The sequence below is a fragment of the Columba livia genome, chromosome 10, assembly GCF_036013475.1.
Source record: "Columba livia isolate bColLiv1 breed racing homer chromosome 10, bColLiv1.pat.W.v2, whole genome shotgun sequence".
NCBI lineage: Eukaryota > Metazoa > Chordata > Aves > Columbiformes > Columbidae > Columba > Columba livia.
In genome coordinates, this window is record NC_088611.1 from 17,510,559 (window position 1) to 17,530,272 (window position 19,714).

General features: G+C 46.4%; 1 long non-coding RNA gene across 1 annotated transcript in view; it reads right to left on the minus strand.

Moving 5' to 3' along the window:
• The window catches only part of LOC110362652 (uncharacterized), a 259,684-nt gene that overhangs the window by 64,410 nt on the left and 175,560 nt on the right, over positions 1–19,714 (minus strand). Inside the window, exons 16-18 of the long non-coding RNA XR_010475128.1 lie at positions 4,800–6,688; positions 3,480–3,889; positions 3,033–3,222 (exon numbers count right to left, since the gene is read on the minus strand). This is a non-coding gene — a long non-coding RNA (uncharacterized LOC110362652). The remainder of the gene's footprint in view (positions 1–3,032; positions 3,223–3,479; positions 3,890–4,799; positions 6,689–19,714) is intronic.

Genomic DNA, 19,714 nt, shown 5'->3' on the forward strand with positions numbered 1-19,714 from the left:
ACTTCCCCACGCACACTTTGCAAGGTACATTGCATTTCCCAGCCCTGGTGCACTGGCAGCAAGGCTCCGACACCTTGTCCCAGCTACCGGCCTTGGAAGATCATATCTGTCTGTGCAAGTAAGCTGGTGAAGGGTCTGGAACACAAGTCTCCTGAAGAGCAGCTGAGGGATCTGGGATTGTTTAGCCTGGACAAAATGAGGCTGAGGGGGTGTAGCATGGAGGTGTCAGTCTCTTCTCCCACATAACAAGTGACAGGACAAGATTAAATGGCCTCTAGTTGCACCAGGGGAGGTTTAGATCGGACATTAGGAAAAATTCCTTCACTGAAAGGGTTGTCAGGCATTGGAACAGGCTGACCAGGGAAGTGGTGGAGTCACCAGCCCTGGAGATATTTAAAAGATGCGTAGATGTGGCTCTTCAGGACATGGTTTGGTGGTGGACTTGGCAGTGTTAGGTTAACAGTTGGACTTGATGATCTCAAAGGTCTCTTCCAACCTAAATGATTCTATGATTTTAAGTGTCAGAATCACAAATGACATATCTGTCCTGAATTGATGATGTATAGTCTTTAAAAATCATTTATCCACTCACGTTAGCAGTGTTAGAGCACAATTAACTTTGTGTGCTGCAGAAGGTAGATAAGCAGAGGTCTGATTTTTCAGTTGGTTCTAGTTGTCATCAGTCTGCTAGATTTCCTTATGTATGTTGCATATGCTTATACTGTATTTTTCTTTTAATATGAGCACAGGGGCTCGCTCACAGATGCAACAGTTCCGCTGCTAGTATCAGTCTGTGTCTCATGGCACCACACAGCCATCCATCCCAGCAGCAGAGAGCAATCGCTGAGAAATTACACATACATTTGGCAACAAGCAATCCCAATGTCACCTTCTAAACAGGCAACCCAGAGATGCAAGAGGAACAGCCTTTCCCCTGGAAGCAGAGGAAGGCAGCAAGTCCAAGTCCTGCAATATTGAGTTATCATCTGGACCTGGCTCCATTTCCCTGAGACTTGCTTCTCTACATCTCAGCCTCTAGCGGATAGGGGACATATGGACATCTTCATGCTCCTGGCTGTCTTGCCAGAGGTCACAGTCCTTTTCTTTTCCCCTGGTAAGCTGGGGATTGTTCCTGGAAGCATCATGGACTCTTCCCATCCCATCTGCATTTTGCCATATCTGCCTTTGGAGCCCATCAGCTCTCCGCCGTGCACCAACTTTGCATGGAAGGATGTTGGGGGCAACCTTGCCATCGCTGTCCCATGCGTGGCACCTGGGGACACAAGTGTGCATCACCCGCAGGGCAGGCCTGAGCTGAGACAGCATCTCTGCTGTGTAAAGAAATGAAAATGCTTTTTTGTTGTCTTTTGAGGTTTTTTTTTAAATTTATTTCTTTTATTTTTAAGAGAGAAGACTGCAGGTCTTGTCTGTCCCAGGAAATACATTATAAAACTGCAAATTGCCTGTCTTGGCTCTCTCACCCTAGCATTGACCCTAAAGATGAACTCCCATGAATAAGTCTAATCCTGTTTTTCATGTTTCCCCAGGCTAATGAATATTTATGAATCGTTTCTCCAGAGCCAAAGCATGGCCCTTACAACCAGCCACGATAGTTCCATTTGTTTTCTTGCCAATTCTTTGAATTGTTTTTTTGTTGTTCTTCTGGAAACTTGGGAGGGGGGTGGAAAAAGAATCTCATTCCCAGTTGGTTCTTATCAAAGTGTGTGGGGTTTTTGTTTGTTGGGTTTTTTGGGTGTTTTTGTTTTGTTGGGGTGTTTTTTGGTGTTTTTTTCTCAGCTGGTGCTTGGAGACTTTCCAATCAGCTTGAATGATTAATGTGGTGCCACCGACTTGTTTTATGTTTGTATTAAAAAAACAAAAACAAAAACCGCAATTCATGTTTTCCAAAGAGCCAGTTAGGTATCCTGATTGACCATGCCATGTAAGTTTTAAATTGTTCTTTGTGTGCACAAAATGTATAGCAAAAAGGAAGCATTTCCACAGAGATGAATGGAACATTCAAGGTTAGAGACACCGGCAAAAAAGAAAAAATACTGCCTCTCAGCAAGCTGTGTATTAGACTATAATCATTACAAAGCCAGGTCTTAATACCTTACACTTTTTTTAAGAGAGATTTGTTCTTTTGCCTACTATTTATTTAGCTAGTCTAAATTCAGTTTGAATAGCAAAACAGCTTTCCCAGTTTAGCTGCAATACCAAGTCAAGGTCATTCCCCTCAGAGAAAGATCAAGATCCTCTATAAGGAAGAGAAAAAAAGAAAAGAAAAGAAATTACTTTCTCCCCTCGACTGATCTACTGGACATCATTAGCAAAGGGTAAGAGATACCTAAATATGCTCTGTGGTCCATAGACTTGCATGGGTGCTTTCTGAGTGCAAAACAGAAGGAAGTTACACAATTACCTCCAGGAGAAAAATGCTCCTTTAGTGGTATTTGGAAATAAAACAGGATTGTGAAGGGGGGAGGATCCTGAAGGACTCTTACAAGCTGCATGGTTTTGAGTCAATAAAGTGGTAAAGAAATGCAGCTCTATTGATTTGCATTATGTGCCACTTCCCAGGTGAGAGTCCAGCCTTTTATAATGTTTTTCATCCAATGTTTTAATAATTTGTGTAGAAGTTTCATAGCACTTAATAGCATGTATTTATTTAGAAATAATAACTGTGCTTAAACTGGTTAGACTAAGACGTGCCATTGCAATCCCATCACTCAGAGAGTGCTTGGCAAAGCATGGAGGAGCTACATCCAGCAAGTGTAACTTTCACACCAGCCAAAATATACTGCATTATAAAACCCCAAACAACAAAAACTATCACATTCATTTTTATGATTGTATCCTTATGTCAGGTCAAAAAAAAAAAAGGTCACTTTAAAGCCTGAGAGTGAAGGGGAGCCTTTCACAGATTGCTTTGCTGCAAGAAGAAAGACCATTACCAGAGACACAGAAATTGTTTCAAGGGTTGAAATCACTCATGGCATATTCAGGGGGGTTCTCCACAAGGTCAGCCCTACCTGGGGTGGGGAGACAGGCAAGCGGGCTAAGCTGCAGCGGCATGGCCAGGGGATGATGCTCCCCATCATCTGCAGGGTCTCCAGGGCACGAGCTGCTTCCTCCCATTTATTTGAGCAAGACGGATTACAGCTGAGCCCCACAGATGTCAGTGGCCATGAACTTCGGTTCAAGCAGCATTGCAAAAAAGCACTGGGCAAGAGAGCCAAAGAGGTGACATTACTGGGGTGATTCACCTGCTGGGACCCCCAGCCTGGCCCATGCCCTGTGGCGTCCACCCTGATGAGCCCAGCTGGAGCACACAGAATGAGCTCAGAGTCTCCATGACATCTCTGCTGCCCATGTGTGCATAAATAAAAAATATACATACACACATATATACGTGTACACACCCCTCCGTCCCTGTCAGCTAAACAGCAAGACCCCAAAACTTCCCCTTGCAAGTATACCTGGAAATGGTCTGTGAGGCCTCAGTTAAGTTCCAGCTCTTCTTATCCATTGAAAGTTTAACCAGCGATCTCTGTGAAAACAGCCTTTTTATGCACAGTAAGCTCAAAAATCCAGGTGGCTCAGCATCTTTGTGCGATTGAAGGTGCTCTTGTCATCTCCACCATGCTGACAGGTAAACAGCCCCGGTTTTGCTGGTCCCAGGAGGTGTTGGTGGGGAAGGGGGTCACTCTCGGGGCTGCTCGAGGGTTTGAGGAAGGGCCAGCACAGCTCCAACTCGCACATCTGGGAGACTGCAGCATCTGCTGAGTGTCCTGAAGAGATCACACCGCAGAGGCCAAACAAGACTAAGACAGTCTGTCTCCCTGCCTGGCCGCTGCTCAGGGCAAGGAGAGAGCGGCCCTGTTATGATCTGCAATTAAGGAAAAAAAAAAATAAATTAAATTAAACCCCTGTCTTTTTCTTGTCTCCTTTGCCCATTTCATAGGGTGCAGATCCCCACACCCACATTCCCCAGAGCTAGTAAAGACTGGTCGGTGGGCTCACATGGCCCTTACCCATGGCTGGAGGATATGCCCAAGGGGGGAGTGATGCCAACCAGAACCCAAACCTTAATGAACCATTAAGGAAAAACATTGCAGAAAGCCCCATGAGATCCCTGCCCGCTCCTCCGACACACATATCAGGCAGCGACACACATATCAGGCAGCGCGTTTGCTGGTTATCATTGCTGTAAATCAAAGCAGAATTAGCATAGCTGTTCAAGGTTTAGGGTTTGTTTTTACTGAGGTCATGAGCAAGCTGACAGCACTGGGGGTTTTTTACACCACATTGTAATTGTGCTGGCAGCCTAATTTTCAACACCCTGCTCACCTGTGCTCAGTCACAATAGTGTTAATGGCAACTTCCTTCGAAAGAAAACCAATTGTTCCAAGAATGCATCTAAATTCAGCTATATTTCTGTCAATCCAGTGGGCTGTCTTTACTTCTGCCTTCCTTAGGAGACAATCATTGCCTGCTGGGACTTTATGCATAGATTGCTAACTTGCTGTGCATACGCTGATGCAAAGAATAAGCTTTGTAATTTAAATAACAGACTGTGGAATTGATGACAGACACAAACACGGTCATTCACCCAGCTGCCGAAAACAGTGGAGGAAACATATTGCTTTTTAAAGGACTAGAAACACAGCCTGCAGCCACGGCCATCGCATGTAGGACACCACACTTATGCATGCAAAGTCAAGCAGAACACAGCGAACACCCCAAAACAGAAGACAGTATCCTGTTCTGAGCAGAGAGGCCTTCTTCCATTCCCTCACCTGACTGGCTCTTCAGTCCAACTCTGCTGCAAAGTGGAGATGTTCCTTCTTGCAAGGAGACTGGGGAATTAATCCTGGTGGAGGCTCCATGGTCTCTGGGAAGGGCAACTTGGGAAGACTCATGAGCCCAAGGATGGCAGCACCTCTCTGCTGGGCATGGTCATACCCACCGGCACTGCCTACGTCAGCAGAGAGGCAAGGAGCTCCCTCAGCCTCCAAACTGGGCTTTTTGCCTCTGGACACACTGTGATTTAGGCATGGGCTCCCAGCTGGTCATGGGTCCTGCACTGAACAACCTGGGGACCCGCAGTTGGACTGGAGCATTGGGAGCATCCTTGAGGAACTCTGTGCAAGAGGGTCATGCTGCAGGAGAAGCTCTGAGTGTCCCCATTAGTAGGCACAGAGCTGGGGAGGGACCTTCTGAGGGTGGATAGGGCTCACAGGTCACGGAAAAGTGAGCGTGGGTGGACAGGAGCTGGGCAGAGCCACAGTGCCACATGACAGAGCTGCTCCCAGTGAGGAGTTACCTTGCAGAGCAAGACAAGGGCACTGCAGACGAAAATAGGACAACAAGATTACAGAAAATTATTGTAACTACCTGTTCAGGTAAAATAAGCCTCCTTAATCTGGTATGTCTCATTTGCATAACAACAAAAGCTTTTTTTTTTTAAGGGTGATAAAAAGACTCTGACAAGGCCTTTAATCATCAAATCGGCATAAACAACATTATAATACATTAGACTTGGAAATTATAAACTGTTATATGCACCAACTAATTAAATTAGTACTGACAGCTTTCAAAGAGTAGGAGAAAAAGGCAAAATATAACCCTTGCTTTCAGGCATGATTTTTCCTAGAAGAAGTGAAGACAGACAAGCTCTAAGTGTTTTCCATCTGAGAATGAGGATCCACATAGGAAACACCCACACCTGAAACACATCCCTTTTCTAACACTTGGCAAGAAACCCATTTTACAAGTGGGAGCTGAGCCTGGTCAGCTGTGAATAGTGAGCAAAAAGCTAAAGTCAAGTCCTCCTTAAATTGAAATTTAAGAATGCACTGGAAAAGACTAATTACAGCCACTGTGCCACTGAACAAGAGCTACCAGTCTTCTGGCAATAACTTGAATTTTATTGTTTGGAAAGACAAAAGCCTTCACTCGGCTGGGGAATGGCATTAAAAAAATATATAAACAGGAGGGAGACAAACTCTGTTTATTCATGAGTTGCATTAATACCTTTTTGAGGGTTCAAATAATAATTTAGGGTTGCTATGCAACACACCGGTTCAAACTTGATTCCAGTAGCAGCAACAAAGCGAATCATCTGCTAGCTTTGGTAGGACCTGGAGAGACCCTGCACAGACACTGATGGTTACACACAGCACGGTGTCCCAGTTGTGTATTTGTGAGTGAACTGAGGCTAAATGCATTGCAAGCACCCAGATAAGCACTGTGCAAGGTGATGTTTCCATCCCCAGGAACAACAGCAATTGTGGAAACAGAAACACCTCCTAGCCCAAACTCTTGTCATAAATAACACTTGTCAATTTGACAAGATGTTACTTTCTATAAATAAGCTTAATTTACATGTTAATAACATCAAAAAAAACATGGTGTGAGAGGGAGAGAGGAGATTGAGGAGAAAGTGAAGTGGGGAGGAGACAACTGGAACTTCCATTTGAAGTCCTGTCAGAACTGGAAATTTTGAAAGTTTCAGTAAACTCAAAATAAAAACCATCCATTAATTTACTTGCATTTCATGGCAGGACTCTCTCGTTCTGCACCAGCTTTTCATCTTCTGGACACTCTTGCAGGTGGCTGCATTTTGCTCATGACAAACCTTAACTGCTGTGGTTTTGCTTTTTCATCACCAAAGTCCCACCTGTGCCTGCAAAAGCCAAACACACCTTAGAGTCAGCGCTTCACCCTGCCAAAAACCCACAGCATGCCGTGCAGTGAGCCAGCCTGCAGCCTTGCCAGGATTCGCAGGGGACGCACTCACTTCCCAGCATGGAGGAGTTGGCTGGTTGTGATTAGAAAGATGGTGTCTAAATGTGGTGGGGAGAAAAGAAGCAAAAGCAGAAATGCTGCACTCTGGGCTGCAGGAGCTGGGACCCAAGAAAGCATCACTGCATCCCACTTGGGTTGGCAGGGCTGTGGAGGACCAGGCACCTCAAACTATAAAGAAACTCTGAGCTGAACATCCCCAGCCCCACTCAGGGTTTCCAGCCTCCATGGATGGAGCTGGGATGCCCTTAGACTGGTGAGGTCCTGTCAGTCCTCCAGTGACAGACAGCTCCTGTGGTGTGGCAGCTGCGCACAGACACACTGACAGATCCCGGTCCGAGTATTCCCATCCCCAGCACAACCCTCCTCCTCTTCACCAGCTCTCACACCTCCATGTAAGAATGCAGCAATGGGCTTTCAGTCAACCCAACCACCCTTTCACAGCCCAGATCTGGGATCTTCAGTGCATTATTGTTTACCACCTTTTGCTTTCAGATGCTGAACTCTCCCTTCTTTGAAAACTTTGATTCGGTCGTTGTATGCAGGCGTGTTCCCATGATAACTGGGCTTAGGGTGAATATATGGAGAGAACTGGGTAGAACAATGCCAGTCAGCTGTGTGTGTTTATCTGGGTGGAAAGCTGGGGAAGGAGGGGAATCACATTGCTAATATCCAGTCAGTGCCAAAAAACAGAAACTGAAAAATCAGTTTGCTCTGTAAACGGCAGCAGCCAACAAGCTCAGCCACCCCACACTGTTGCAGGCCCTTTTGGTTTAGCTGCCCACCCATGCCAGAGCAAAATCAGTAAAGCTTGTAGTATAAGTCCAACAATCCAGCTTAGAAGACAGCAGAAAACAATATTTTCTGTATTTATTTACTTTGTAATAATGGCCTGGGTCATCAGTTCAGCATTTGTGTTTGCCACAACGTCCCACTGCCAGGGCTGAAGTAAAAATAACATTAAAGCTTTCTTCTTACTCTTTGTACTTGGTCACATCACATCCTTGCAAAAACGCCTAATCAATTCATTTGTGCATGAAAGGACAGATAGAGCGTCCTTCCCGAAGGGCCCCTCCTAGCACAGGCAGCGTGGGAGTAAAAGCAACTTGGAAAGCGATAATTAAAAACCCTACTCAGGACCACAGGCCCTCTACTCTTGCACACATTTAGAGAAGTGTGGGCAGAGGTTCCTCTTCTTCCCTCCCTGCTTCCAGGACTCACAGTTGGGTGTTTTCAGGAGATGCCAAGGATGGATCCAGAGACCCCTTTTCTCTCACCCAGGCCATGAGGGGATGTGGACCCAGCAGGTTTACTAGGCTTTAAGAGCCACGTAAGTCAACTTTACGTCCTTCTAATATATATCAGATAAACAAACTGATCGCAGAATAACAAAGAAATATAACCAGTGCCAGAGAAAGTCCTGCAGCCAGCAAGTCTCTCCTGCATATTTTATCTTATAATCCACTGCACTAATACTTAACCACCACACCAAGCAGGTGGAAGTTTGAGGGCCATTGAGCACCGTGAATTTTCCCAATGCATCACAATTACCAAAACACCTGTGCTAAATAACTCTGTGCAGAGCCACTGTGAAAATTCACAGAGTGCTCAATAGCCCTTGAAATTTCTCATTTCTAACTGGGGCTGGAGTGGCTGAGCGCTCACTCATCACACCGTGGCACGACGCACATAAGGACACTGGTTCAAGACCTCGTAAAGCCCCTCTTTCTCCTCAGCTGGAAGTTATGCCGTCCCTGTGATTTTCAGGCTGCTCCTACTTTGTCTCTGCAATTACACTGACTTGGAGCTGGTGAACTTTCGTGTGAGCAGACTCCAAGCACAGCCAAGCTCCCCGGCTCTGCTGTCCCTCCTTCCCAGCACAGCTGCCTGTCTCAGGACCTTCCTTTTCTTCTTTCATAGCCAGGATGATGCCAAAATCAAGGCACAGAAACCCCTGGGGCCATCCTGAGCTTGGGGCTCAGGATGGCCCCAAGGATGTGGCCTCTCCACACTTCCCATCCCATTTGCATGGGGACACTGGAGCGGGACTAAGGGCTCAAGTCTGACCCTGGACACTGAGGACAGATTTGGCCCTGGGATGCACAGAGCAGGTCAAGGCTGAGTGGGTGGCCAGAAGCTCTTTAGCCATGGTAGAAGATGTAAGAGACTGCACAAGCCCCTGCTGCATCCTGCTGGAAAAGAGGACGAGAACAAATTGCAGGGGTTTCAGCAGGCAGAAGCAAGAAGAATGGGAGGTTGATAAACCTCCCTTACAACAGGGAACTAGAGACATTCAATCCATTTAGTCTGTCCCTGGGAAGGTTAAGAGGTGACTTGAGAGTAGTCAGCAAGTGCCCACACAGAGAAAAGAGTAATAAGATGAGGCTCTTCAGTCTGACAGACGAAGGCATCTTGAGATCCAGTGGCTGGAAACCAAAGGCATTTCTACAGAGAAATAAACTTGTTCTTGGTGCAGAACAGTTAAGGTAATTAATTAACCACTGGAACAATTTACCTGGGGATGTGACAGATTCTCTGTCACTGTGGCTCTTTAGCTCTGTGGGACATCTGAACTCCACCAGAGTACCTGGCTTTGAAGAATGGGGAGGGGAAAGGGGTTCATGCAGGGAAAAAAAATCACTGGTGTGTTCTATTGGGGACTCTTTCTGCACAGCCAGTCCAGAACTGGAGATCTTTGGAAGTCAGACAGGGATAGCAGCTGTCTGCTGCTGTATTAGATACTGGTACAAAGGGGAAGGAAAAGCATAGAGAAGTGAGAAAGATTTACACAACATCATACATCTCATCAGATGTCCCCAAGCCTTACAGGGCAGCCCAGGGCTGTGCCCAGTCCCCGCTCTCTGCCACTTAGCTGCTTAGAAAAGAGCAGAGCCGAAGAAAACCAGCTGCTCCCAGAGGGATGGAGGCTGAGCACGGCCCATGAGTGTCCTAGTCCTGCCATTCCCAACAATGGCTCTGAAATAACCACAACACAACCCATAGCACCCAGCTGTGGCTTCCATGTGCCAGGTGCCCACCAGCCACCCCATGGGACAGAAGAGAAACACCTTGGTGCTGCCTCTGAGGCCAACTCCTTCTCTGAGGGACCATTCAGTTTGGCAGCAATATGTGTGACTGCCCTCAGCAAAGGTCTTTTATTCTGAAATAGACAGACTGAAAGCAAGAGTTCTGATTAAAAATGCATGTTAATAGATTGCCTCATTTTTCCACAGACGAACACAGTGCATTTCAGATTATGAGTGCCCACATTATAATTTCTCTATAGCTTCCCAAGGCAGCCAATTGCACAAACTCAGCTTCTCAGTACTACCCCACCACTTATTTGCAGCAAGTTGCCATGATAATAACATTGAATATCTATAGCCATTCTGTTGATACAAGTACTATAAACCTGATTTTCAAGGTTGCTTAGCTCAGTCACTAAAAGGTTCACCGCATCTCTACCAAACTCCAGCTGAAATCCAAATTATTTTTAAAGAGATGACATTTTAGAAGCCTTAGGCTTTTATGTTACTTTTTCATTTCAGAAAAAGTGGGTTTTGGAGCCCTTGACACAGATAAGAGGTGGATTTCAATGCTCCCAATTTAAATGTATTTTACTGTTAGTTATGTTTAAATACGATTATTTTTGGTAGATTAGCATAGGAACATTAGCACAAAAGCCCAATTTGCTCATGTGGTTTTCTAGTAATTAATACCCTAGACTCTTCTGCTTATACAATGACATAAATACATCAATGCAGCAATACATGAAAAAAAAGACCGGAAGGATCAAAACCTGGCCGTACAAGCACAGCATCCCCACACCTTTCCCTAAGTGATCTATCACACACAGACTCACCAAACCAGGGAGAAAAAGAAGCAAGAAAAACAAGGACTGGAAAAGTAATTTTCTGCTCAAACCACAATTAATGAGGCTGCCTGCACGATTCCCATCTCCACAAAAGCAAGCAGGAAACCCCAAGTCCCCCAGGCAGTACATCCCCATCCTGCGCTGAGGGACAATGAGCCCGACCTGACCCCCAGCTCCCGTGACGCCCCTCTCTGAGCCGGAATGCTCCTCAGGGCACACACAGCCTATGTCAGCTGCAGAAACACCGCCACAGATTCACAGAATCATAGATTAATTTTGGTTAGAGAAGAACTTTAAGATCATCGATTCCACCTGTTAACCCAAGACTGCCAAATCCACCTCTAAACCATGTCTGTAAGAACCTCATCTATGCGTCTCTTGAACACCTCCAGGGATGGGACTCCATCACTTCCCTGGGCAGCCTGTTCCAATGCCCAACAACCCTTTCCATGATGAATTTTTCACTGATATCCAACCAGCCACGAGCTGGGCTTTTCCCAGCCTTGCTCTCCCTGTTGAATTTGCTCAGACAATTAAATTTTTCCATATATTTTGGTGTACTTCTTCACAAATAGCAAAAATATTGCCTTGCTCTATATCAAATAATTATTTTATTGATTGCCCAGGCTTTATCTTTATTAGCAACTCTAAATGGGCAGTGTTGCTATTAACCATCAAATAACCACAGTATTGCAGCCACAGACCACTGTAGACTGTCCAGAAATCTCAAGACTTTCTTATGATACACAGAGAAGGAATAATCAAATCCCCATTAAAATTATAACAAATCCAAACGACCTGAGTCATTAGGTCAATGTCAATGAAAGTGACTCTCAAGCATATGAATTGGAAGGCTTCCACAGATACTGTTCCCTTTTCAGGAGCAAGAGACCACTCCGAATGTCAGTGGAAGGTTGTTTTGTTTTTAATTGGCACCTGAGTTTTATTTGGCTGGTTTCTAAATTATTCCCCCCTCCTTTCTGATTAGGAGAGCTGTCAGATTTTATGCAGAGGGCTCTCAGGCTCTTTGTTCTTCAAGAGGATTTTTTTTTCTTCAAAACAAAACAAAAAAAACAACCACAAAAAAACATCTGCAAACAGAAATGCAGGAAGACAGCCAAAAATCAGATTGTGAGTGTTAACGTTTAACTATCACTGTATTTTACTGTGTGCCTGTACGTGTCTTGTATAAAGACAGACACCCTTATGCTTCATGTCCCCTGGAAGTGGGCAACTGCACATACTCCATTCATAATTAATAGCCCAGCCTTTCCAAAAGCACTAACAACTGCATCTGCTTCTGTCTGTGGAGGATTTGACCCTCAAGGTTTGGCTCCACCAGACTGATGTTCTGCCTGCAAAACAGCCACCTAGGACACAATGGAGCCAGCATTTGTCACCTGGCCCCCAGATGTATCCAAGCCAGAGGTGAATACAACCACAGTCGTCCTCTGGAACCAATGCTGGCGGTGGGCTTGGCCTCCAAACACTCAGATTTCCAAGGTGCTCCATGCTTAGGATTGGGACTAAGACCTCCTGAAGCCTCAAGCAAGCCGGGAGCCCTCGGCACCCCTGCTGAACTGAATTACTGCATTATTTCAAGCCGCTGTGCAGGTGGACACAGCACTGCCAGTGCAGAGCTGCGCCTGTACCGCTCCGTCAGCACTTCAGCTCTCAGCAGGGCAGCAGCGATGCTCCTGGCAGGTATGTTGCTACTAAAAGGCATCAAAAGCCACCTGGAGATGGGCTGATTGGTTTTATTCACTTGTCACCCTGTCTATACAGTGGGATATGCCCTAAGTGTATTTGTTTTGCTGAGGTAACCAGAAAGAAAGGCTCACCAGACCAGGCTCTCTGATTCCCGAGCACTGACTCCAGTGTGATTTTGGTTTTTAAGAGAATACAACACTGTTGGCTGGTGCAGATTCAACCTGAAAATAACCCTCCATTCCTTTTCATGGTGGCTTTTATTTGCACCTTTCTCCACACAGTAAGACAGACCCCTCTCGTGCCCCCTTGGGAGACTTCTCAACAAGGAAAATAAAAGCTTGGCTGCACCAGAAGGCATCAGGGGCTCTGGATGTGCCCTAGGAGAGCCCTCTGCATCATCACCTTCCACAGCTAGTGGCCCATCTGCAAACAGATGCTGGCAGCTGCTCTCCAAAGGCTGAGGCAGCCTTCAGCTCAGCCAGGAACATGGCTCACCACTGTTCATTACGTCCCACCTTCACCATTCATCCTCCAACGCAGAACCCATTACAATTCTTTAGTGAGATGGGAGGAAAAAAATAAATATCAGAAATAAGGTATACCTTGCATCTTCCTTAGACCACCTCCCTATTCCCAACATCTGCCATGCTCTAGGTGGCCATGGAAATCCACAAAAGTCAGGCTTTGTAGACCACAAACTGCCTCTAAGGTGATTCCTTCTCAGAGTAGCTCTTCAAGGGCAGAGGCACTGAATGCCTAGGACAGATGCTAACAAAAAGGTCCCCCCCACAAAGCAACAAATTGAAACCTGCCCCAGAACTTGGCTATACCCTGTGACATAAAATTTTCCATACTTATTCTGTAAATTTTACTTCTCTACTCATCACATTAAGTTCTCAGCAGCAATGACTGCCCATAGGCATGCCCATCTTTACCTCTTCACTTACAGCAAAGCATTTTGCAGGGGGAAGTCCCCTGACAATAATATCCAGAACTGTAGAAATTAAACTTCTTTGTCAAGATGCCCTACATGGATGCAAAAGACCTTGCTCAAACAAAGAATACACCTTGATATGCTTATTCTGCTTTTACCTCTATGTTGGCTGTTTATCTCTCATTCTGTGCGGTTCTTCCTTACTTTGGAGTGATCTGTGAAAAGCTCTAAAGGGATGACATGGAGGGAGCAAAGCTGGATGAAAACCTAGAGTATTTGCCAAACTGACAAAACAAACAAACAGAAGAGAAAACAGCAAGCCAAGCCAAGTCAAATATCAATCTACTTTTGTGTGCTTTGTTTCATTAAATTTACTTTATGATTCATTTGTAACAAACGGGTGTGGATAACGAGTACTTGCATCACAAATCTCTGCGTGCTTAAGAAATCACTCATGCTCCACAAAAAAGGACTGGATAACAAACACGGAGCAACTCCTTCCCTACTGCCCAGCACCCTGCTCACAGGAGCTGCTGCAGTAGCAATGACCACTATGCTGGAAAGGGCATTTCCCATACGACAGCCAGCTAGAAATGAGCTGATCAAGCAGAAAAAAAGCACCCAGGATTGAATTGCAGGCAAACTGCAGGTGTTACGATAATTATATGAGTTTGGCAAACCACGGGAATAGCACATGTTTCCTAAAACAACAGCACAGGCTTTTATACTTTCATTGCAGATAGGTGCATCAGTGTCTCAGCCTCTCTCCCAGGCAGTTAGAAAGTCCACCAGAGCCACACAAAGCCTTTGGGTGAAGGTCCAAACACTCAGCAAAGCAATAAACGGGATCCCAGCCTGTTCTGCTCCCTCACAGCGACTAGACCAGCTGTTGAGGCTGGGAATGTGCTGCATGGTAAGAGGTGACTCGGGATGGTTCATAGCACCATGGCCACTACAGAGCCGGGGAACCTGTCCCTGACACACAACTTCAGCTGTTTTGCTTGGTGAAACCCTCTCAGCCACGCAGGAGAAAGAGCATAGCACACATTTCATGCCTTTTGCAAGCTAGGCTTGATGGAACATGTAGCCAACAGGAAAGGTTTCCACTTCTGCCAACTCCAACTTGGCCTTTCTTTAAGTGTTTTCCCCCTGTATTTTCTACAATTTCCAATATTGCAAGAACTTCAGGGTAAGAATATAGATTCTTTTCCACTATAAGGCCCCAGCAGTAAAGCAACGTTTATTACAGCCTGTATTTCCCCATCTCTGCTGAAGTAGAATTCTCCTGTGGAACAGAAAGCCATGCAAGTTTAGCAGCTTTTACTTTTCTGCGCATCCTGTTAACACACATCACAGTTTCCCACTCATTAATCCTGCAAAGGAGCATTTACAGTGTATTTTAAATGGTTTTCCTCCTTTACTAGCTCCCCGTGGTGCCGTCCAGTTTCTGATCTGAAGAGCAATCAATAAATAAGCTCCACTGTCCACCGGGGTTCTTGGCTGCCCAATTAGAATAGCAAACCTCGACATGCTGTTTTATTATATGATGACAGCAGTCGGCTTTGGCACTGCTCTCAGCGCCTAACGCTGGTTTTAGATGTTTGTATTTGAGTAACAAAGCAGCGTTGGCCTGGGAAGTCGACAGGGCTGTTCTCTGCCAAACTACATACAAATTTGCTCGCCGAAGACTGGAGTCTCCATTGCAGAGCGCTTCCGCCAGCTGCTTGCGTGGGGGTTGACGGCCATGTCATCATTTTAATTGCTTGAAACAGTGAATGGGCGGATTTCTGGCTTGTCAAGGACACTGTATGGAAAAGAAGCACTGTAATTCTCTCCAAAGTCTAGCCGGTGAGCAGCTCCTCAAAACAGCTGAACAGCAAGCAAAACACATTTGGCAAGAGGGCAGACTGCCAGGGCGAGGGCCAGTGTGGGCCATGGCGCAAAGGGAAGGTGCTGCCCGCTGGTGAGCTCTTCTCAAGCTGCTAAATAAATCATATTTAAAAGCCTGGCAAGAGGGAGCATTGACAGAAGGTGCTGCTCCATCTCATATAGTTTTCAGAAAGAGGGATATATCTTCTCGGAGTGCCACAAATGTGCTTTGTGAAACCCTAAACGGGCAACATGAGTAATTGCTTGTGCCAGTGGGGTGTCACCACCTCTCCCCAGTGCCTGGCCAGCAGGGGACTGGGTGTCCACTGATCCTACCAGTAAAGATTGCTGCTCAGATGGTCTGGATCAGGCCTGAGGAACCTGTGGAGAAAGCAAGGACCACATAGATGGGCTCTGCTGCATCCCCCACAGCCTTGGGGGTTCGTGCGGTCTGGCAGATCTGTGCTGATGAGCACTGCAGTTGGTGGGGAAGGAGCAGGACATGACAGAACCAGTTTGCAAGTAGCTGAGGAGAGAAATCCCATCTCACCAGACTGAGGTTTTTAAATGTATTTGAAATGAAAACCAAGCTAACTCTCCAAAGGCGTTCACAGGAGAGGACCATACGGCTTTGCAGGGAAGCATCACCTTCTAACCAGGGTTTCTTCTTCCATTATCTGGTTCCCTGGGTCACCGAGCTCCACAGAGACCTTCACTCTCTGCAGAGAGCATGCTTGCACAAAGAGCAGTTCAGTCCACAGTGTCCCTCATCACGCTAAAGAAGGTACCAAGTGCGAAGAAACAGTTTATACAACAGACACTGGTGGAGGAAGAGGCAGGAATCACCAAGGGACACCAGCATCCTCATTTTCTAGGCCTGTCCCCATGTCACCATTTCCCTTGCCTTTAACACATCCCTGCAAGGCTCAGCCAGTGAGTCTGAACCCAGGCTTGCCTCGCTGCACCCCCACTGCTGGACCCCAGCCCGCCCACCTTGCCCACCACAAAAACCACCCAGCCAGCCACACCACCAGTAACTTTTGAACTAAAATCAGATGTGTGGCAAAAGCAGCAGCATGTTCAGATCAGCCAGCACCACACAGCACCTTGTAGGCAATGAGCAGACTCCACTCCAGCAGGCAACAAACCCAAACAGCTGCCAAATGCCCTCCCCACAGATGTTTTCAAACATTTAATTAAAATACATTTCTTTCTGTTTGAAACACAGCCTTATCAGGGAGTACTGCAGGTCTGAAAAGCTTGAGGTCTATCTTCCAGCACCGCCTTATCCATTGATGGGCAGGTCCCTGCTGCTCATTCACTCTGCTCCTGCCCTCCTCTGCAGCCACCATTCCCAGTCTGCAACCACTACAAGTTCTTCAGGACAAGGGTTGGTTTTGGTGCTTATGCTTATGCTTATGCTTTGGTGCTTATGCTTTGCTACACCAGTGAAATTAAAGTGGTAACTAGTAATTTGTTTTCAGACTTCAGAGTTGATGGGGGGGAGGTGTTTCTTGTTTCGTTTTGTGGGGTTTTTTTGGTTGTTATTGTTGTTGTTTGGTTTGGTTTCTTTAAAAAAAAGGAACATCATCAGAACCGGAAGCACCGAATGCCTAGATATTGGGAGCAGAAGGGACTGCACCCCAGTACAACTGCACACAGGTTTGGCAACTCCAGTCTGAACCATGAACAGACATACATATAACTTGCTGTCACCAAAAATAGGTTGGATGTTCCAGCAGCACAGAGCTCAGACCAGCACGCAAGACACGCAACACAGATCCGAGCCTTTCCCAAAGGGCACACTGCCCTTTGCTAACAGCCTTAAATCCTCCTTAACCACAGGAGTACAAGAAGTAGATGTGGAAATAAAGGATGATGTTGGTCACGCCGCAGGGGATAGCATTATCCTAGGTGAGCCTCCTCTGGGAGTGCAACAGGGATCATTAAAGAACTTACTTGTCCTCATTTAAGTCTCCCCAACTCTACCAGGAGCCCAGTTGACCTGCTGTTACCCAATGGGTAAGCACAGATAGAGAGACTGATTACCTAAGACATTACAGGTCTCTGTGCCTCCTAAGAAGTAAAAAAGACAAGAGATCACCAATTTTCCCGCTGGGAGAAGCAGTCACTTTGCACATCCATAAAGTAGGTCTCCTCAGAGCTATTTGGCCTATACAATAATTAGCCAGCACTAACTAGCTGCTAGCTTAACACCAACAAAAATATTATATTCCTTCAGTCCTATTTTTAAGCACCAGCATCAGGAAGAAAGACACAAGGGACTTAAATCTGTGGGAAGACTTTAAGAGAGAACACATTTCTTCCACCTGCATTTTGCAGATAACACCGAAAATTTCCAGCTTTTCTGACTTATTCCTATTATTTTTTCTACTGTACTACCTGCCCAATGAATGGGGTATTAGCAGACTACAGGCAGAGCTGCAGATACCTCTCGGAGGTAGCTAGAGCATCCTCCAGTGAAGGTCTCTCTGCATCCCTCTCTGAAGTGGCTGAGTACTTCCTCCTGGTCTCGCTCCTGAGTGCTCAGCCCTCTGGTGATGCACACCACACTTGATCTGTCTCCATTAGCAACTTGGCTACTTCTTATGGCTAGCTGATTTTTTTATTTTTCTCCCCTAAGTCATAGAGTATTCAGATTGGCAGCTGCAGCCAAGAAACAGTCCCAGAAAGTTTAGTGCTAAATGGGCACAGAGAAGGTAATTAAACTAAAGAGAGTCCCAGTAGAGTGGAGACATGCAGGAGAACTAGGCAACCCCACCAAAACTGCTGCTGTCAGCCAAAGACCTGTCCGGAGGAGCAGGGAGATGGCTCTAACTCTTGCAGGAAAACTACAGCAGCCATAAGGAAGAGCCACTGCCCTCCTCAGGAACCATTTTAAACAGAGAGACCTTTTAAGACATTTTCCTTACAATCTCTGTGCTCTACAGCTGTGCTTTGCTGTGTTTTCACTTGAGACAAGGCTGATGCTCCAGGCCAAACGCTGCTGCCAAGAAGTGACACCTCCCCGAGCGTATTGCATCCCTGTTTGTCAGGGCCCTTTCACACCTCCCTCCAAAGCAGCTAGTGTTGCCCACAGCCTAAGACAGGCTCCCAGAGCAGATGATTCACTGGTTTGATTAAGCCTGGCAATTCCTACCAAGATGGACCACGACAGGCACGTGCTCTGGATCCAGAAGGCACATAGCAAAGGCTGGGCATAGAATTTAGGCTACATCACATCAGAGCACTGCAGGGTGCAGTATCAGCTTGAGTCTTTCTGTCCCAGTTAGTGGTGAGGTACATCAACAGGCATATCTCAAGAGAGGTCTGCTAAATTATTAAGATGGTTATGGTCACTGGTGAAATAGCTCCAGGACCAGCCTTTACCAAGGCCTTACTGCTCCAGGATGGTCCTTGTTCACAAAGCCAACTCTTCAACTTTCCTTCCTCCAGTGTACTGCAGCAAAGCCGAAGCTGGAGAGTAACTGAGCATCCCCTTCAATGAGGAGCTGCATCTGCCCAGTGCTGCTGCCTCAAGGTTTAGGCTGGGCCCAGCGTCCCCCAAAATCTGCATTTCCAAAACTCTGCTTTGTGCTGCTGCAGCACCTGAAATTCCTACAGTGGCTGAGCCTGGTGGCACAGCAAAGGACTCCCCACCAGCAGTGGGGCTGGCCCCAACATTGTGCAATGGTTAAATAAACACGTAAGTGCTGTGCTGTGAAAGGCCTGAAGTGGTTTCCTCTGCTGCTGAAACAGTCTCATTTCCCCAACTCATATTAAGCCCAAGCCCCATGGATCTGAATCTTTGCTGAACACAGCCCTAAATAAGTAAATCAATCATTTTCCAGTGTATGATCCATCACTGCCTGCTGAGCTGCCTTTCCCGCTTCCCCCGGCCTCTCTCTAATAGGCTCATATTGACATTTAACAGTGAACGGTACAGATGGGAGCCACTGCACGTGGGTGTCCCAGAGGGGTCCACAGGCCCTGCAGACAGCACCCTGTAGTGCCACACACCAGCGGACGCCTGCGGACACAGCACTTCACACTGTGCTAATGACCACGGCAAATCACTAGCGGCACTCAGCTGGTTTGCACCAAACTGCTCTGACGCTTTTGGTTGATACAAGCGGTGATGTGTTAGTGACAGGGAAAAATTAGTCATCCCTAGTCCCCAAATGTGCAGTGGCTTTGCATTCACTTGCCCATAAAATGAGTATCTCTGGGAAACACTGATGAACAGCTTATAAATTCTCCTGGCCCCTGTTAACACCCTACATGTGCTTTCCTTGTTTGCCCTCACCCTACAAGCCCTGTATTAGCTTTTATCATTTATCACCTTACATCTATATCATAATTAGTATGTCAAAAGATTTTCTCCCCAGGAGCTCACAGGAGGTCATTCTGGGTCTCCGAGTGTTTCCCAGGCAGAGAGGAAAACAGTACTCGGCAGGAGATGGGAGGAATATCTGGCTGGTTGGCCAAACTCCCAGTATTTCACTGGACACAGCAAGGAA